Raw genomic sequence first — 6000 nt, 5'->3', positions numbered from 1 at the left:
GGATTACGGATAGAAATATTTATCGACAATGAATCTGTCAGTAAATTATAGTATTAATCATTGACAAAAGTATTCGTCGGTATCAGATTTGTCGATAAAATTTGTTTGTAATTTAGAATTTTTGTTTTTGATAGATATTTTTGTCGATAAGTTTTGTTGATAAAATGGGCATCAAAGTTTTTACTTTAAGCTTTAACAATTTTGTAGTAACCTTATTGATAATTGATTTTTTCTAAAAATTTATTGGGAATTTGTTAGTGATTTTTTAAAAACTTATTGGTTATTCTATCAATAATTGATTTTTTTAAATTCATCAATAATTGAATGTTTTTATAATGTGTGGGTAAAATGGGTATCAAATCTCACACCAAAGTCATATAAACTAATCGGAGATGAGTGAAAAGAAGAATAGAAGAGAAAGAAAAAAAAAAGGATGAATAGGGGGAGGAAAAGGAGAAGAGGATGAGAATGATGAAAGGAGGAAGAATAAAAAGAAATTGTGACATTTAACGACGATAATAATCGACGACCAAAATTCGTCAGTGATCACTAATAGATAATTACTGATGGATTTTGGCTACTAGTAATTATCGACGAATTTTTCTCACTAGCAAAACTTACTAACGAGCATCTTACTAACTGATTTTTTATCATTGGTAATCTATTAGTAATTTTTATTTTTTATTTTGTAATGCTAACTTAAATAAACATATTATCAAACAATTTTAATAAAAATAAAAACGATTCAAGTAATAAAAAATCCTTATATAAAGTAAACTAACCTTATATCTCTTTAAATTTTTTTTTTCATAAAGTTACTTGTGATTTGATTCTTATGAGATGAGAGAATGTTCATTAACACAAGTGTTGGAAAAATCAAAGTTTATGAAAGAATAATGTTTGGCAGTGGAAGCATGTCCCATGGTGTTCATTTGGCAAAAAAAAAATAGTGTAGAAACAATAACAAATAACAAAAGAAAATAGAAAATGGATTAAGGAAAGGAAGATGATGAACGCAGAACATTTGTGAAGAATCCCAAAAGGCAAGTGCAAGAGGATTCACAACTTGCAAAAGCTTTATTAGATAAAATAAAAACAATAGGAGACTTTTCAAAGTTGTCTCAAAAATTCAATGTGTATTCACTATTCAAAAGTGATTACAAGAGAGGTTTGACATCTCATTTATAGGTGAAGTGGCATGACCATGGAGAATGAAAAGTTGTTAAATGGTTACAATCCATGAGATTTGAAGAAATAAATTTTAAATGTGAATGTAATAATGATTAAGCTAATTATTACACTTCAAGAATCCTATGGCCAAACTACATGTCTTGATTTCCAATTTTAAAGAAAAAGACTATTGTAAAAACCTTGTTAAAATAAAAACAAAAACAGCTCACCTTAGAAAATAGAGACGCAATGCTCATCTTCCTCAAATTGTCTTCTCCCTTTAGTCTTTGTCTTCTCTCTTAAAGAACTTACTCAAATTTCATCTTCTCTTTGACTAGAGGCTACCTTTGCAATCATCGCAAAAAACATTGCAAAGCCCACCGATTAAAATCATGAGTAGAATAAGTTACGATTCTACCTCCTCTTTTAGACTCAAAGTTGAAATATTTTGTTGCCTTAGGTTGTCTGTGTTGCATGTGATCCAACTTCAACCCAAATTTGTCCTTGCATGTTGATATTTTATGATTTGGTCTTGTAGTGTAGTTATGTTTTGAGGGGGTTGAAGACGTGGGAAGGTGTGGAAGAACCTAGGGTTTTCTTTGAGGTGAAGGAAGCTAATTTTAGCTTTTATATGTTGTGTTTTGTTCTATTTCTCGGTTGTAATTTGGGTGTTGTAAAAATTTGAACTTTGAATCATTGCTTGTTTTGGTTTGTGCTGATATTGACCGCTAAAGTAAGGATAATTCAAGAATGTCAAACAACTCAATCAAAGCTCAAAGAGGGAGTTTAGGAATCTAATACACCTTTGGGCACATTGCAGCGACCATAATTCATTAGTGTATGCATTTATGTAGGGATCATGAGATGGAAGTTATCCTGAATATCTAATAACCATTCAGACTTATCTAAAGTAAAATGGGTTGTATGGTGAAAGTAGCAAGAGGTCCTAGTTTAGAAGCTTTACCTTGGCCTAAGACGGGAGAAGGACTAACCTTGCGAGTGATAGGATAAAACCCATTAGCAATGATTCTATAGAATAGCAAAGACTACCATACATTATCTAGCTAATTGAGTCGAGTTTTTCACTTTGTGTAGCATATGTCTTCATGAATGCTTGGTGTGTTAATGTAGGATGAATTGTGATGATATGATATTTTTCTTTTTATTTTATTTTTTGGCTTATTAGTATACCTTGTGTTGTTTTGTGATTTATGTTATTTTTGTCTTTTTTCTTTTACAATGATCAACTTAATGGTGTGACAAATGAGGATGTAGGTTTGGAGAAATCTAGGAGGAAGATGGTGATGCAAATGTTTAGTTATAGGAGTTAAAAAATCAATTTATTTGTAGTTCTCTCTGTATATATAATTGTGGTTCTCTCTGTAACTATTTGTAATTATTTGTAATTATGTATAAGTTTTGTTGAATAATTTGTAAGCTTTCTAACTATAAGCACAGAAAAACTCAATAGCACACCTTGAAATGCCAAGAGCTTGCAAATGCATTCTGAGTATAGAATACATTTGCACACATAATAATGTCCATTGTCATCCCCTCCAATAAATTATAGACTTAATCCTACCAGACAATGCATTCCTGCTAACAGGAAGGAAAGGAAATAAATTGTGACGTCCATCTGATGAAACTTTTGTTATAGGATCCATTCTAAAAAATTGAGATGATTTGAGGTCAAAATAGAAATGATCTGAGGTCAAAATCGAGATGAGAATTTTATTTTTGTTAAAGATTTATTCTAAAAAAACGAGATGATTTGTTATATACTTTTATTAAAGAAATTCAAAAAATAAGTAAATTAAGTATAAAACAATTCTTAAATACCATTCATACATCTTCTATAAGATATTTTCTATGCTTTATGCTCCATAAATCAGTTGGTTTTAAAAGTTTTATGTTTCATAGGATTTAAACTAAAACTTTTCTATTCCATAAATTTAAATTCTAAAAATTTTCTATTCCGTAAGAAAGACAATCCAAACGATAATATCTTTGCCAATTTAAGAATTAATGTTTTCTTAAATAAAAATTTATCTTACCAAAAAATAATTTAAATTGTTAACCAAACCTACCAAAAATAACAAAAAAACCTTTAAAAATAACTAATTTAAATTCTTAAGCAAACCTACCAGAAAAAAAAAAACTAACAAAAATTACTGAAGAAGACAAACAAAAGGGAATTTGAGATGTAGGAACATTTGAATGCACAAGCCTATGAAAAAATTAAGGGCCAATGCCAGAATATCAGCTCCAAATCGTTGTCGGCAACGTACAGCACTGATAACGCCATGGAATAGGCGAATCAGAGACTCTAATTTGTTGCCTTGCTTCGATTTCCTCCGAAAATTCAAACCAAAACTAGTACACAACGCAATGAAAATCAAATATGAAAACAAAATTTAAAGAAGAAAAGGCTCAGATAAAATAGATGGCATCAACAAGCTCCATAAGCTTTCATAGTTTGATGGTAATAATTTAGTCATCACTGCCTCAGAACTGATGAAATCAACGAACAATTAAAATTTTGAAAGAGAAAAGTGCAAAGATTATAGAGAAAAGACGGGTTTCGGAATACCTTGTGATCTGAACTGTTGTAGAGTGAAAGATAATGGGGGATTAAATAGGTAGCGAGGGTGTGGAACAGAGAATAACGGCGAAACCCTAATTTCTAGTGTGATGGGTCCTTCCGATATTTTAGGCCCATGACATAATAGGCCCACTTCTTTGCGGCCAGCACAGTCCCTATGTAATTACTTGCTGCACTTCAACTCATTCCACCATGTTCGCCTTTATAATGGCTTAAATCTTAAAGTTACATACCAGATTCTTAATTAAAGGGTGAAATCAAATTGTTTTCTAAATTTCCAAAATTGGTTTGTATAAAATTATACATGTAAAATTTTCATTCTATTTTTTAAATATTTAATAAATATGTTGATTTAGTCCTAATGTTTAGTTTATTATTTTTGAACGTTGTTATTTTTGAACGAAGATGGTTGACGTACTTTTCTTGAACCAACTGGATTGACTTGCTAATTATTTAATTTTCACCGATATATATATATATATATATAAAAGATTATATTAACAAAAGCTAATTTATCAAAAAAATATATTTAAATGTTTAGATAATTAAGAGTGGGTGAGATTCAATTTTTAAACAAATTTCTTAATAAACATTGTTTACATTCTATCATGGTATCACGAATCATAAGTACATGTTCTTGTGTTATCAAAAGGGAATTTCCTTCCACGTATAATTTAATTTTGGATGCAATATTCAATATTCCTTGTACTAAACTGCCGTAAAGTAAACAAATATGAAAATAAGGACTAAAATTTCTCTACAGCTAATTTAAATCAAAGCCTAATTTTACATATTTAAATCCATCTCTTCCTTTCTCATCAGATCACTATTTACATTTACCACTTTCTTCTTAAATATGTCATCCTCTAATTGGTATGAAATATCATTTTCCATAAAGGAACAATTATTTTAAAGAACTTTACATTTTAACATTTACATCCTTTAACACCCTACCCTCATGCACCCACCTAAGGAATTGTTGTGAGGCAATTAAAAAATGAAGTATAACATAGCAAGCAACTATCAGAGGTAGCTAAGAATAAATATCTTGGATAATGATATTTCAACGAAAGTATTTGACAAATTTTTTACAAAGGTGATGTGGCAGCGATTTCTTTTAATTTTTATTACGAAAAGGTTAGTTCACACGTGCGACAGAAAGAGAAAGGAAACTGAAATTAAATGTAAGTTAGAGAGAGAAAGTGAAGAAGAGAGAAAGGGGGAAAGTGAGGCCGGGGGGTTGTGAAGTGAGAAATCGAGAGAGAGAGGGAGGAAGTAAGGTCGTCGGAGTTTCTGGTTCAGTGAAACCGAGATTCCGGCAAGCATTTCGCCGTCGTTAGTGGAGGATAGTTATCAGTGAAAGCGAAGACTCTCCCTATCATCCAGAAGACGAAACTTTTGGAGTTGGTAGTGTTTTGCGAACTCTGGGTCCACCTTCCTTGGTCGGCGACAACCATTTGGTGGTCGTGTCCATTGCATTGTAAGTTTCTTTTGGTCTCATTTGACATTTGCGTACTGTGTTGGTTGATGATGAAGTTAATCTCGTTTTCGTCAAGTTTTGACTTATTTTGCGAACAAGTTGGTTTTGTAAATGTTCGTTTTTGATGGAGTTGGGGAAAAGTTATTTGGTGGTGTTATCGTTAATGTTTACTGAATTTTTGAGAACCCATTTTTCCCATTCGGTGTTGTGTGTTATTGAATGAATGATGATTGATCGTAAAAGGATGATCATTGTCAAATGAATGATCATTTGACAATCCATATGCAGTAATCATAATCATGAACTCTACTCCCCACATAATTTGTCCTAACTCCCCGCTTTGGTTTGAGGTTTTTATTTTGGTTCTTCTTTGGCTACAGTACCGACAAATTAATTGGGTTGGAATTGAATAATTGTAAGGAATATATGTCTGACTGAATCGAATATTAATGATGTATTTACTAAATTTAAAATCATTGTATTAGGTTTTTTTTCCAGCTTTCTTAGAAAAGTTTGCCCAAACTCCCCATATATATATATATATATATATATATATATATATATATGCATAAGTCCTCACATCTGCGTGACATGTTTTACACATTATTGTGCAGTTGAAAAAGCACAAAATTCAGTGAATGCAGTGTTAATTGGCGGTGTGGACTTCGTCAATAATTTGCATAATTGTTTATGCTCCAATAAGGAGATTTAAATAAAGTTGTATAGAATATGCAAGCAGTACTGATTA

At 31.1% G+C, this 6000-nt stretch overlaps 1 non-coding gene across 1 annotated transcript; it reads right to left on the bottom strand.

The window, feature by feature from the left end:
* Window positions 1-3596: 3596 nt before the first annotated feature.
* LOC114165414 lies at window positions 3597-3676 on the bottom strand. Its single transcript, XR_003599704.1, has one exon. It is a non-coding gene; the product is annotated as a small nucleolar RNA snoR116 (small nucleolar RNA).
* Between the last annotated feature and the right edge of the window lie 2324 nt (window positions 3677-6000).

This window comes from Vigna unguiculata, chromosome 1 (assembly GCF_004118075.2).
Source record: "Vigna unguiculata cultivar IT97K-499-35 chromosome 1, ASM411807v1, whole genome shotgun sequence".
In the NCBI taxonomy this organism is placed as follows: domain Eukaryota; kingdom Viridiplantae; phylum Streptophyta; class Magnoliopsida; order Fabales; family Fabaceae; genus Vigna; species Vigna unguiculata.
This window is presented reverse-complemented; position numbering and strand designations above follow the sequence as displayed.